At 46.7% G+C, this 15,859-nt stretch overlaps 1 long non-coding RNA gene across 1 annotated transcript; it reads right to left on the reverse strand.

The window, feature by feature from the left end:
• Nucleotides 1-1,401: 1,401 nt before the first annotated feature.
• LOC134984184 (uncharacterized) lies at nt 1,402-15,631 on the reverse strand. The gene is made up of 3 exons (XR_010191718.1): nt 15,592-15,631; nt 1,918-2,089; nt 1,402-1,427 (listed from the first exon to the last, which is right to left on the reverse strand). It is a non-coding gene; the product is annotated as an uncharacterized LOC134984184 (long non-coding RNA).
• Between the last annotated feature and the right edge of the window lie 228 nt (nt 15,632-15,859).

Here is a 15,859-nt window from a genome sequence, read left to right on the forward strand (position 1 = left end):
AACGACTCTGCATGTAAATCAGTATTTAAATCACCGCATAACAATATACCATATAACAGTGCTTGATTACACACCTGCTTTATATTCGAATGTTTTAGCACGACCCCCTGTCGCGTGTGGGAAAAACGGTTGCTCATCAACAACATTGCTGTTCTGTATAGATGTGTTGTGACAATAATCAGGTTTGTTCAATATATCCCGTAGAATAACATCAGCCGTCGCATCATCCATTTTTGTGGCATCTTTAACCGGTGAAAAATGAAAAATAAAAATAAAAAAATAAAAAATATTACATACGGTATAAAATTAGAATAACATGAAAAAGCGATTCATTACTGAGAATATAAAGTGTGTACAGTTGACAACAAATCAGCACAACTGTACAAGGTTTATTTTTAATTCTTTAGCCGTGGAAAAATAAATAAATAAATAAAAAATAAAAATAAAAAATAAAAAATAAAATAAAAAATAAATAAAGATATCATGTTACTCACAATCTGGCGCCAATTCCAAAATATTATTAAAATCCGGTATAGCGCTGAAGTCTAAGCCAAAGGGACTATCAACAGACAAATCGAGATTCTCTGTATTTGTGATTACTGTCAAATCGGGGGAAATAAAAATGAGAAAATAATAATTATTTAATAATTACTATTTAATAATTACTTATCAATGTATCCAGACTGTTGTACGTTCATACTATTTAAACTTTTAAAAATGAACAAATTGTAGACCTTGACTATAATTTCATACTATTTAAACTTGAAATATAAATAAAAACGCGTCAATGTCCTTTATAGACATAGCTTACTTTGAGAGGTTTGATAACTTGGCAAAGCATCATCATCATCAGAAGAAGAAGATCTGTTTCTAACCATGAAAGTGTTTTTGTTGTTGATGTTCTGCATTGTCTGTCTCTGAACCAATAATGAAAATGAGAGACGGTTAATATCTATCAAACGAATTAGTTGAAATATTGTGTTGGCGCATTCCCAAAATGAACCACTAGATGTCGCTATTACCACATATTTAAATAACATTCAGACAGCCACATTATTAAAACTATATGTTCTATGTGTTACAATGCATCGCATTGATGTTGCTGTTTAGCGATGCATTTCACATATGAGTGCATACTGCGATTTGCAACTGTCCAATAGGTTTGAAATATTAACATATTATACATGTATGCCTAAAAACAAAGGATGCAATGGCAGGACAGAATCGTGTAACAGTGTGTATATCGCGGCATAGAAACAACATATTTAAACAGCCTTCAGAGCCATATTTGTAAAATAAAATAAATAAATAAATAAATAAAATAAAAAATGCAATATGTATAAATATAATAATAATAATAATAATAATAATTATGATAATAATAATAATAATAATCTTTTGCTGTTGATGTTCTGCATTGTCTGTCTCTGAACCAATAATGAAAATGAGAGACGGTTAATATCTATCAAACGAATTAGTTGAAATATTGTGTTGGCGCATTCCCAAAATGAACCACTAGATGTCGCTATTACCACATATTTAAATAACATTCAGACAGCCACATTATTAAAACTATATGTTCTATGTGTTACAATGCATCGCATTGATGTTGCTGTTTAGCGATGCATTTCACATATGAGTGCATACTGCGATTTGCAACTGTCCAATAGGTTTGAAATATTAACATATTATACATGTATGCCTAAAAACAAAGGATGCAATGACAGGACAGAATCGTGTAACAGTGTGTATATCGCGGCATAGAAACAACATATTTAAACAGCCTTCAGAGCCATATTTGTAAAATAAAATAAATAAATAAATAAATAAAATAAAAAATGCAATATGTATAAATATAATAATAATAATAATAATTATGATAATAATAATAATAATAATAATAATAATAACACTTACCATAATGTCTTCACGTGTGTATAGCTGTGCAGCTTCAGTTGAAATTTCTTCTTCTCAGTGCTCTGTCCCACTTCAGTGATGTGGTCTGTTCTTATAACACTGGCTGTGAGCCATATGGCCCCCACCAACCTGTGGTACGCCGTCCCACATTTCCAAGATGCTTGGGGCGGGACTTTTAAACATATAATCTTTGGTTTATACATTAGTAAATGTGATAATTATTTTCAGTTACAATAAAGATATAATCTTTTAGCTGTTTCTTAAATGTCATACACAGCGCATCAAACGCATACCAAATACATTTATATTATATATACAGAAGAAAAAAAATAAATAAATAAATAAAAAATAAAAATCCTGAGTGGTCTAAACTACTTGTATAGATTGAATGGAAGTCATTCCAAATGGGTATATCTTATACTGTAGAATATGAGGCTCATAAAAAGCGCATAAATTATTTAATAATAAAATGAATTTATAAAAAGCATTATACAGAAGTTCTTATGAACTAATGTACATGAATACAAAATTATTTTATGATTCCATAAATATACACTGGCTTACTGATTTGTAGCTAAAATTACAAAAAATATTGTCTTTGTACATGAATACAAAATTATTTTATGATTCCATAAATATACACGGGCTTACTGATTTGATTAGGACCCATCACCATGATATCTCATTATGGTATGTAATTAATCCAAAAGATGGAAAAATCCGATTTGAGTCAACACATAAACCTGTAGGTGGTGCTAATGTTCCTCTACAGAGATAACAATCGAAAATGGTTTTGATTAGGAACCATCACCATGATATCTCATTATGGTATGTAATTAATCCAAAAGATGGAAAAATCCGATTTGAGTCAACACATAAACCTGTAGGTGGTGCTAATGTTCCTCTACAGAGATAACAATCGAAAATGGTTTTGATTAGGAACCATCACCATGATATCTCATTATGGTATGTAATTAATCCAAAAGATGGAAAAATCCGATTTGAGTCAACACATAAACCTGTAGGTGGTGCTAATGTTCCTCTACAGAGATAACAATCGAAAATGGTCATGGTCAAATTATAAGCAATGGTCATGGTCAAATTTGCACATCGTGCTTCTGAGGGGTTTCTGTGACATTTAAAATGACCTTTTAAATTAGTACCATGTGTGATGAACCCTTGCTTCTAAGAATGTTCATGGTTAAATTGTACATCGTGGCTTCTGAGGGTTTCTGAGCATTTAAAATGACCTTTGTGACATTTTAAAATGACCTTTTAAATTAGTGCCATGTGTGATGAACCCTTGCTTCTAAGAATGTTCATGGTTAAATTGTACATCGTGGCTTCTGAGGGGTTTCTGAGCATTTAAAATGACCTTTGTGACACGGTCATTAGTGATTATCCTTTTTAAAACTGTAACATGTGTGACTCATGAAGTTTCAGCTGCTGGAATGTAAGAACATTTTGTGTTACAAAAAAAAAAAAAAAAAAAAGATGTATTTTAAAGTGTGTGTCATATGTGACATTCTGCGACTGGTGCTGCTTGACACTCTGCGACTGGTGTTACGCGACAATTTTTAATACGTTTTAATATCGAACACTATAAATTTATATTAATTTTATATTAAGCGATATAAAACACTATCATTTAATATTAAAAGGGGGCGGGTCCTAGTGCAAGGGGGCGTTAACAACTGTCAAGTTTGACAGAAAGGTTGACTTTATCTACTTGTGTATAATACAGAGCGCCGGGCACTATCTGTGTATAAAACAGGGGGAGCTGGGCACTATCTGTGTATAATACAGGGGGAGCCGGGCACTATCTGTGTATAATACAGGGGGAGCCGGGCACTATCTGTGTATAATACAGGGGGAGCCGGGCACTATCTGTGTATAATACAGGGGGAGCCGGGCACTATCTGTGTATAATACAGGGGGAGCCGGGCACTATCTGTGTATCATACAGGGGGAGCCGGGCACTATCTGTGTATAATACAGGAGGAGCCGGGCACTATCTGTGTATAATACAGAGCACCGGGCACTATCTGTGTATAATACAGAGCACCGGGCACTATCTGTGTATAATACACAGCGCCGGGCACTATCTGTGTATAATACAGGGGGAGCCGGGCACTATCTGTGTATAATACAGAGCACCGGGCACTATCTGTGTATAATACAGGGGGAGCCGGGCACTATCTGTGTATAATACAGGGGGAGCCGGGCACTATCTGTGTATAATACAGGGGGAGCCGGGCACTATCTGTGTATAATACAGGGGGAGCCGGGCACTATCTGTGTATAATACAGAGCATCGGGCACTATCTGTGTATAATACAGGGGGAGCCGGGCACTATCTGTGTATAATACAGGGGGAGCCGGGCACTATCTGTGTATAATATAGGAGGAGCCGGGCACTATCTGTGTATAATACAGAGCACCGGGCACTATCTGTGTATAATACAGGGGGAGCTGGGCACTATCTGTGTATAATACAGGGGGAGTCGGGCACTATCTGTGTATAATACAGGGGAGCCGGGCACTATCTGTGTATAATACAGGGGGAGCCGGGCACTATCTGTGTATAATACAGGGGGAGCCGGGCACTATCTGTGTATAATACAGGGGGAGCCGGGCACTATCTGTGTATAACACAGGGGAGCCGGGCACTATCTGTGTATAATACAGGGGGAGCCGGGCACTATCTGTGTATAATACAGGGGGAGCCGGGCACTATCTGTGTATAATACAGGGGGAGCCGGGCACTATCTGTGTATAATACAAGGGGAGCCGGGCACTATCTGTGTATAATACAGGGGGAGCCGGGCACTATCTGTGTATAATACAGGGGGAGCCGGGCACTATCTGTGTATAATACAGAGCGCCGGGCACTATCTGTGTATAATACAGGGGGAGCCGTGCACTATCTGTGTATAATACAGGGGGAGCCAGGCACTATCTGTGTATAATACAGGGGGAGCCGGGCACTATCTGTGTATAATACAGAGCACCGGGCACTATCTGTGTATAATACAGGGGTAGCCGGGCACTATCTGTGTATAATACAGGGGGAGCCGGGCACTATCTGTGTATAATACAGAGCGCCGGGCACTATCTGTGTATAATACAGGGGGAGCCGTGCACTATCTGTGTATAATACAGGGGGAGCCAGGCACTATCTGTGTATAATACAGGGGGAGCCGGGCACTATCTGTGTATAATACAGAGCACCGGGCACTATCTGTGTATAATACAGGGGGAGCCGGGCACTATCTGTGTATAATACAGGGGGAGCCGGGCACTATCTGTGTATAATACAGGGGGAGCCGGGCACTATCTGTGTATAATACAGGGGGAGCCGGGCACTATCTGTGTATAATACAAGGGGAGCCGGGCACTATCTGTGTATAATACAGAGCACCGGGCACAATCTGTGTATAATACAGGGGGAGCCGGGCACTATCTGTGTATAATACAAGGGGAGCCGGGCACTATCTGTGTATAATACAGGGGGAGCCGGGCACTATGTGTGTATAATACAGGGGGAGCCGGGCACTATCTGTGTATAATACAGGGGGAGTCGGGCACTATCTGTGTATAATACAGGGGGAGCCGGGCACTATCTGTATATAATACAGGGGGAGCCGGGCACTATCTGTGTATAATACAGGGGGAGCCGGGCACTATCTGTGTATAATACAGGAGGAGCCGGGCACTATCTGTGTATAATACATGGGGAGCCGGGCACTATCTGTGTATAATACAGGGGGAGCCGGGCACTATCTGTGTATAATACAGGGGGAGCCGGGCACTATCTGTGTATAATACAGGGGGAGCCAGGCACTATCTGTGTATAATACAGTGCACCGGGCACTATCTGTGTATAATACAGGGGGAGCCGGGCACTATCTGTGTATAATACAGGGGGAGCCAGGCACTATCTGTGTATAATACAGAGCACCGGGCACTATCTGTGTATAATACAGGGGGAGCCGGGCACTATCTGTGTATAATACAGAGCGCCGGGCACTATCTGTGTATAATACAGGGGGAGCCGAGCACTATCTGTGTAGAATACAGGGGGAGCCGGGCACTATCTGTGTAGAATATAGGGGAGCCGGGCACTATCTGTGTATAATACAGGGGGAGCCGGGCACTATCTGTGTAGAATATAGGGGAGCCGGGCACTATCTGTGTATAATACAGGGGGAGCCGGGCACTATCTGTGTATAATACAGGGGGAGCCGGGCACTATCTGTGTATAATACAGGGGGAGCCGGGCACTATCTGTGTAGAATATAGGGGAGCCGGGCACTATCTGTGTATAATACAGGGGGAGCCGGGCACTATCTGTGTATAATACAGGGGGAGCCGGGCACTATCTGTGTATAATACAGAGCACCGGGCACTATCTGTGTATAATACAGGGGGAGCCGAGCACTATCTGTGTAGAATACAGGGGGAGCCGGGCACTATCTGTGTAGAATATAGGGGAGCCGGGCACTATCTGTGTATAATACAGGGGGAGCCGGGCACTATCTGTGTATAATACAGGGATAGCCGGGCACTATCTGTGTATAATACAGGAGGAGCCGGGTACTATCTGTGTATAATACAGGGGGAGCCGGGCACTATGTGTGTATAATACAGGGGGAGCCGGGCACTATCTGTGTATAATACAGGGGGAGTTGGGCACTATCTGTGTATAATACAGGGGGAGCCGGGCACTATCTGTATATAATACAGGGGGAGCCGGGCACTATCTGTGTATAATACAGGGGGAGCCGAGCACTATCTGTGTAGAATACAGGGGGAGCCGGGCACTATCTGTGTATAATATAGGGGAGCCGGGCACTATCTGTGTATAATACAGGGGGAGCCGGGCACTATCTGTGTATAATACAGGGGGAGCAGGGCACTATCTGTGTATAATACAGGAGGAGCCGGGCACTATCTGTGTATAATACAGGAGGAGCCGGGCACTATCTGTGTATAATACAGGGGGAGCCGGGCACTATCTGTGTATAATACAGGGGGAGCCGGGCACTATCTGTGTATAATACAGGGGGAGCCGGGCACTATGTGTGTATAATACAGGGGGAGCCGGGCACTATCTGTGTATAATACAGGGGGAGTCGGGCACTATCTGTGTATAATACAGGGGGAGCCGGGCACTATCTGTATATAATACAGGGGGAGCCGGGCACTATCTGTGTATAATACAGGGGGAGCCGGGCACTATCTGTGTATAATACAGGAGGAGCCGGGCACTATCTGTGTATAATACAGGGGGAGCCGGGCACTATCTGTGTATAATACAGGGGGAGCCGGGCACTATCTGTGTATAATACAGGGGGAGCCGGGCACTATCTGTGTATAATACAGGGGGAGCCGGGCACTATCTGTGTATAATACAGGGGGAGCCAGGCACTATCTGTGTATAATACAGTGCACCGGGCACTATCTGTGTATAATACAGGGGGAGCCGGGCACTATCTGTGTATAATACAGAGCGCCGGGCACTATCTGTGTATAATACAGGGGGAGCCGAGCACTATCTGTGTAGAATACAGGGGGAGCCGGGCACTATCTGTGTAGAATATAGGGGAGCCGGGCACTATCTGTGTATAATACAGGAGGAGCCGGGCACTATCTGTGTATAATACAGGGGGAGCCGGGCACTATCTGTGTATAATACAGGAGGAGCCGGGCACTATTTGTGTATAATACAGGGGGAACCGGGCACTATCTGTGTATAATACAGGGGGAGCCGGGCACTATCTGTGTATAATACAGGGGGAGCCGGGCACTATCTGTGTATAATACAGAGCGCCGGGCACTATCTGTGTATAAAACAGGGGGAGCTGGGCACTATCTGTGTATAATACAGGGGGAGCCGGGCACTATCTGTGTATAATACAGGGGGAGACGGGCACTATCTGTGTATAATACAGGGGGAGCTGGGCACTATCTGTGTATAATACAGGGGGAGCCGGGCACTATCTGTGTATAATACAGAGGGACCCGGGCACTATCTGTGTATAATACAGGGGGAGCCGGGCACTATCTGTGTATAATACAGGGGGAGCCGGGCACTATCTGTGTATAATACAGGGGGAGCCGGCACTATCTGTGTATAATACCGGGCACTATCTGTGTATAATACAGGGGGACGGCACTTTACAGGGCCGGGCACTATCTGTGTATAATACAGGGGGAGCCGGGCACTATCTGTGTATAATACAGGGGGAGCACGGGCACTATCTGTGTATAATACAGGGGGAGCCGGGCACTATCTGTGTATAATACAGGGGAGCAGGGCACTATCTGTGTATAATACAGGGGGAGCCGGGCACTATCTGTGTATAATACAGGGGGAGCCGGGCACTATCTGTGTATAATACAGGGGAGCGGGCACTATCTGTGTATAATACAGGGGGAGCCGGGCACTATCTGTGTATAATACAGGGGGAGCAGGGCACTATCTGTGTATAATACAGGGGGAGCCGGGCACTATCTGTGTATAATACAGGGGAGCCGGGCACTATCTGTGTATAATACAGGGGGAGCCGGGGCACTATCTGTGTATAATACAGGGGGAGCCGGGCACTATCTGTGTATAATACAGGGGAGCCGGGCACTATCTGTGTACAGGGGGAGCCGGGAACTATCTGTGTATAATACAGGGGGAGCAGGGCACTATCTGTGTATAATACAGGGGGAGCCGGGCACTATCTGTGTGTAATACAGGGGGAGCCGGGCACTATCTGTGTATAATACAGAGCACCGGGCACTATCTGTGTATAATACAGGGGGAGCCGGGCACTATCTGTGTATAATATAGGGGGAGCCGGGCACTATCTGTGTATAATACAGAGCACCGGGCACTATCTGTGTATAATACAGGGGGAGCCGGGCACTATCTGTGTATAATACAGGGGGAGCCCGGCACTATCTGTGTATAATAAAGGGGGAGCCGGGCACTATCTGTGTATAATACAGGGGGAGCCCGGCACTATCTGTGTATAATAAAGGGGGAGCCGGGCACTATCTGTGTATAATACAGGGGGAGCCGGGCACTAACTGTGTATAATACAGAGCACCGGGCACTATCTGTGTATAATACAGGGGGAGCCGGGCACTATCTGTGTATAATACAGGGGGAGCCGGGCACTATCTGTGTATAATACAGGGGGAGCCGGGCACTATCTGTGTATAATACAGAGCACCGGGCACTATCTGTGTATAATACAGGGGGAGCCGGGCACTATCTGTGTATAATACAGAGGGAGCCGGGCACTATCTGTGTATAATACAGGGGGAGCCAGGCACTATCTGTGTATAATACAGGGGGAGCCGGGCACTATCTGTGTATAATACAGGGGGAGCCGGGCACTATCTGTGTATAATACAGAGCACCGGGCACTATCTTTGTATAATACAGGGGGAGCCGGGCACTATCTGTGTATAATACAGGGGGAGCCGGGCACTATCTGTGTATAATACAGAGCACCGGGCACTATCTTTGTATAATACAGGGGGAGCCGGGCACTATCTGTGTATAATACAGGGGGAGCCGGGCACTATCTGTGTATAATACAGGGGGAGCCGGGCACTATCTGTGTATAATACAGGGGGAGCCGGGCACTATCTGTGTATAATACAGGGGGAGCCGGGCACTATCTGTGTATAATACAGGGGGAGCCGGGCACTATCTGTGTAAAATACAGGGGGAGCCGGGCACTATCTGTGTATAATACAGGGGGAGCCGGGCACTATCTGTGTATAATACAGGGGGAGCCGGGCAATATCTGTGTATAATACAGAGCACCGGGCACTATCTGTGTATAATACAGAGCACCGGGCACTATCTGTGTATAATACAGGTGGAGCCGGGCACTATCTGTGTATAATACAGGGGGAGCCGGGCACTATCTGTGTATAATACAGGAGGAGCCGGGCACTATCTGTGTATAATTCAGAGCACCGGGCACTATCTGTGTATAATACAGGTGGAGCCGGGCACTATCTGTGTATAATACAGGGGGAGCCGGGCACTATCTGTGTATAATACAGGGGGAGCCGGGCACTATCTGTGTATAATACAGGGGGAGCCGGGCACTATCTGTGTATAATACACGGGGAGCCGGGCACTATATGTGTATAATACAGGGGGAGCCGGGCACTATCTGTGTATAATACAGGGGGAGCCGGGCACTATCTGTGTATAATACAGAGCACCGGGCACTATCTGTGTATAATACAGGGGGAGCCGGGCACTATCTGTGTATAATACAGGGGGAGACGGGCACTATCTGTGTATAATACAGGGGAAGATGGGCACTATCTGTGTATAATACAGGGGGAGCCGGGCACTATCTGTGTATAATACAGGGGGAGCCGGGCACTATCTGTGTATAATACAGGGGGAGCCGGGCACTATCTGTGTATAATACAGGGGGAGCCGGGCACTATCTGTGTATAATACAGGGGGAGCCGGGCACTATCTGTGTATAATACAGGGGGATCCGGGCACTATCTGTGTATAATACAGGGGGAGCCGGGCACTATCTGTGTATAATACAGGGGGAGCCGGGCACTATCTGTGTATAATACAGGGGGAGATGGGCACTATCTGTGTATAATACAGGGGGAGCCGGGCACTATCTGTGTATAATACAGGGGGAGCCGGGCACTATCTGTGTATAATACAGGGTGAGCCGGGCACTATCTATGTATAATACAGGGGGAGCCGGGCACTATCTGTGTATAATACAGAGCACCGGGCACTATCTGTGTATAATACAGGGGGAGCCGGGCACTATCTGTGTATAATACAGAGCACCAGGCACTATCTGTGTATAATACAGGGAGAGCCGGGCACTATCTGTGTATAATACAGGGGGAGCCGGGCACTATCTGTGTATAATACAGGGGCAGCCGGGCACTATCTGTGTATAATACAGGGGGAGCCGGGCACTATCTGTGTATAATACAGGGGGAGCCGGGCACTATATGTGTATAATACAGGGGGAGCCGGGCACTATCTGTGTATAATACAGGGGGAGCAGGGCACTATCTGTGTATAATACAGAGCACCGGGCACTATCTGTGTATAATACAGGGGGAGCCGGGCACTATCTGTGTATAATACAGGGGGAGCCGGGCACTATCTGTGTATAATACAGGGGGAGCCGGGCACTATCTGTGTATAATACAGGGGGAGCCGGGCACTATCTGTGTATAATACAGGGGGAGCCGGGCACTATCTGTGTATAATACAGGGGGAGCCGGGCACTATCTGTGTATAATACAGGGGGAGCCGGGCACTATATGTGTATAATACAGGGGGAGCCGGGCACTATCTGTGTATAATACAGAGCACTGGGCACTATCTGTGTATAATACAGGGGGAGCCGGGCACTATCTGTGTATAATACAGGGGGAGCCGGGCACTATCTGTGTATAATACAGAGCACTGGGCACTATCTGTGTATAATACAGGGGGAGCCGGGCACTATCTGTGTATAATACAGGGGGAGCCGGGCACTAACTGTGTATAATACAGAGCACCGGGCACTATCTGTGTATAATACAGGGGGAGCCGGGCACTATCTGTGTATAATACAGGGGGAGCCGGGCACTATCTGTGTATAATACAGGGGGAGCCGGGCACTATCTGTGTATAATACAGGGGGAGCCGGGCACTATCTGTATATAATACAGGGGGAGCCGGGCACTATCTGTGTATAATACAGGGGGAGCCGGGCACTATCTGTGTATAATACAGGGGGAGCCGGGCACTATCTGTGTATAATACAGGGGGAGCCGGGCACTATCTGTGTATAATACAGGGGGAGCCGGGCACTATCTGTGTATAATACAGGGGGAGCCGGGCACTATCTGTGTATAATACAGGGGGAGCCGGGCACTATCTGTGTATAATACAGGGGGAGCCGGGCACTATCTGTGTATAATACAGGGGGAGCCGGGCACTATCTGTGTATAATACAGGGGGAGCCGGGCACTATCTGTGTATAATACAGGGGGAGCCGGGCACTATCTGTGTATAATACAGAGCGCCGGGCACTATCTGTGTATAATACAGGGGGAGCCGAGCACTATCTGTGTATAATACAGAGCGCCGGGCACTATCTGTGTATAATACAGGAGGAGCCGGGCACTATCTGTGTATAATACAGGAGGAGCCGGGCACTATCTGTGTATAATACAGGGGGAGCCGGGCACTATCTGTGTATAATACAGGGGGAGCCGGGCACTATCTGTGTATAATACAGGGGGAGCCGGGCACTATCTGTGTATAATACAGGGGGAGCCGGGCACTATCTGTGTAGAATACAGGGGGAGCCAGGCACTATCTGTGTAGAATATAGGGGAGCCGGGCACTATCTGTGTATAATACAGGGGGAGCCGGGCACTATCTGTGTATAATACAGGAGGAGCCGGGCACTATCTGTGTATAATACAGGGGGAGCCGGGCACTATCTGTGTATAATACAGGAGGAGCCGGGCACTATCTGTGTATAATACAGGGGGAGCCGGGCACTATCTGTGTATAATACAGGGGGAACCGGGCACTATCTGTGTATAATACAGGGGGAGCCGGGCACTATCTGTGTATAATACAGGGGGAGCCGGGCACTATCTGTGTATAATACAGAGCGCCGGGCACTATCTGTGTATAATACAGAGCGCCGGGAACTATCTGTGTATAATACAGGGGGAGCCGGGTACTATCTGTGTATAATACAGGGGGAGCCGGGCACTATCTGTGTATAATACAGAGCGCCGGGCACTATCTGTGTATAAAACAGGGGGAGCTGGGCACTATCTGTGTATAATACAGGGGGAGCCGGGCACTATCTGTGTATAATACAGGGGGAGCCGGGCACTATCTGTGTATAATACAGGGAGAGCCGGGTACTATCTGTGTATAATACAGGGGGAGCCGGGCACTATCTGTGTATAATACAGAGCGCCGGGCACTATCTGTGTATAATACAGGGGGAGCCGGGCACTATCTGTGTATAATACAGGGGGAGCTGGGCACTATCTGTGTATAATACAGGGGGAGCCGGGCACTATCTGTGTATAATACAGGGGGACCCGGGCACTATCTGTGTATAATACAGGGGGAGCCGGGCACTATATGTGTATAATACAGGGGGAGCCGGGCACTATCTGTGTATAATACAGGGGGAGCCGGGCATACAGGGGGAGCCGGGCACTATCTGTGTATAATACAGGGGGAGCCGGGCACTATCTGTGTATAATACAGGGGGAGCCGGGCACTATCTGTGTATAATACAGGGGGAGCCGGGCACTATCTGTGTATAATACAGGGGGAGCCGGGCACTATCTGTGTATAATACAGGGGGAGCCGGGCACTATCTGTGTATAATACAGGGGGAGCCGGGCACTATCTGTGTATAATACAGGGGGAGCCGGGCACTATCTGTGTATAATACAGGGGGAGCCGGGCACTATCTGTGTATAATACAGGGGGAGCTGGGCACTATCTGTGTATAATACAGGGGGAGCCGGGCACTATCTGTGTATAATACAGGGGGAGCCGGGCACTATCTGTGTATAATACAGGGGGAGCCGGGCACTATCTGTGTATAATACAGAGCACCGGGCACTATCTGTGTATAATACAGGAGGAGCCGGGCACTATCTGTGTATAATACAGAGCACCGGGCACTATCTGTGTATAATACAGGGGGAGCCCGGCACTATCTGTGTATAATAAAGGGGGAGCCGGGCACTATCTGTGTATAATACAGGGGGAGCCGGGCACTATCTGTGTATAATACAGAGCACCGGGCACTATCTATGTATAATACAGGGGGAGCCGGGCACTATCTGTGTATAATACAGGGGGAGCCGGGCACTATCTGTGTATAATACAGAGCACCGGGCACTATCTGTGTATAATACAGGGGGAACCGGGCACTATCTGTGTATAATACAGGGGGAGCCGGGCACTAACTGTGTATAATACAGAGCACCGGGCACTATCTGTGTATAATACAGGGGGAGCCGGGCACTATCTGTGTATAATACAGGGGGAGCCGGGCACTATCTGTGTATAATACAGGGGGAGCCGGGCACTATCTGTGTATAATACAGGGGGAGCCGGGCACTATCTGTGTATAATACAGAGCACCGGGCACTATCTGTGTATAATACAGGGGGAGCCGGGCACTATCTGTGTATAATACAGGGGGAGCTGGGCACTATCTGTGTATAATACAGGGGGAGCCGGGCACTATCTGTGTATAATACAGAGCACTGGGCACTATCTGTGTATAATACAGGGGGAGCCGGGCACTATCTGTGTATAATACAGGGGGAGCCGGGCACTATCTGTGTATAATACAGGGGGAGCCGGGCACTATCTGTGTATAATACAGGAGGAGCTGGGCACTATCTGTGTATAATACAGGGGGAGCCGGGCACTATCTGTATATAATACAGAGCACCGGGCACTATCTGTTTATAATACAGGGGGAGCCGGGTACTATCTGTGTATAATACAGGGGGAGCCGGGCACTATCTGTGTATAATACAGGGGGAGCCGGGCACTATCTGTGTATAATACAGGGGGAGCCGGGCACTATCTGTGTATAATACAGGGGGAGCCGGGCACTATCTGTGTATAATACAGGGGGAGCCGGGTACTATCTGTGTATAATACAGGGGGAGCCGGGCACTATCTGTGTATAATACAGGGGGAGCCGGGCACTATCTGTGTATAATACAGGGGGAGCCGGGCACTATATGTGTATAATACAGGAGGAGCCGGGCACTATCTGTGTATAATACAGGGGGAGCCGGGCACTATCTGTGTATAATACAGGGGGAGCCGGGCACTATCTGTGTATAATACAGGGGGAGCCGGGCACTATGTGTGTATAATACAGGGGGAGCCGGGCACTATCTGTGTATAATACAGAGGGAGCCGGGCACTATCTGTGTATAATACAGGAGGAGCCGGGCACTATCTGTGTATAATACAGGGGGAGCCGGGCACTATCTGTGTATAATACAGGGGGAGCCGGGCACTATGTGTATAATACAGGGGGAGCCGGGCACTATCTGTGTATAATACAGGGGGAGCCGGGCACTATATGTGTATAATACAGGAGGAGCCGGGCACTATCTGTGTATAATACAGGGGGAGCCGGGCACTATCTGTGTATAATACAGGGGGAGCCGGGCACTATCTGTGTATAATACAGGGGGAGCCGGGCACTATCTGTGTATAATACAGAGCACCGGGCACTATCTGTGTATAATACAGGGGGAGCCGGGCACTATCTGTGTATAATACAGGGGGAGCAGGGCACTATGTGTGTATAATACAGGGCACCGGGCACTATATGTGTATAATACAGGGGGAGCCGGCACTATGTGTATAATACAGGGGGAGCCGGGCACTATGTGTATAATACAGGGGGAGCCGCACTGCTGACACTCTATGTGGAGGCGGCAGGAGCGGGGGCAGGACGGTCGGGCACAGGGACTGTACAGAGACACATGGGGATAATACCACACAGCCTATAGCATAATAATAATATAATGTCACTGTCCCCATAGTAGCAGCAGTCACACCCCAACCTCATTATACTGTATGTGCTCCGTACTCACTGACACCTGCACTGCTACACTCACTGCTCTTATTGGCTCTCACAGTCATGTGATTAATACAGAGCACAGTCATGTGACACTGCACTCTTTGCTCTGATTGGCTCTCACAGTCATATGACCCTGCACTCTCTGCTCTGATTGGCTCATAAAGTCATGTGACAATGCACTCTCTGCTCTGATTAGCTCTAACAGTCATGTGACACACACAGCACAGTCATGTGACACAGCCACAGCCAGCACTAGGCTTAGACAATTTATATCGGCCATA

The sequence above is a fragment of the Pseudophryne corroboree genome (genome assembly GCF_028390025.1).
Source record: "Pseudophryne corroboree isolate aPseCor3 chromosome 3 unlocalized genomic scaffold, aPseCor3.hap2 SUPER_3_unloc_4, whole genome shotgun sequence".
NCBI classification, from domain to species: Eukaryota; Metazoa; Chordata; class Amphibia; order Anura; family Myobatrachidae; genus Pseudophryne; species Pseudophryne corroboree.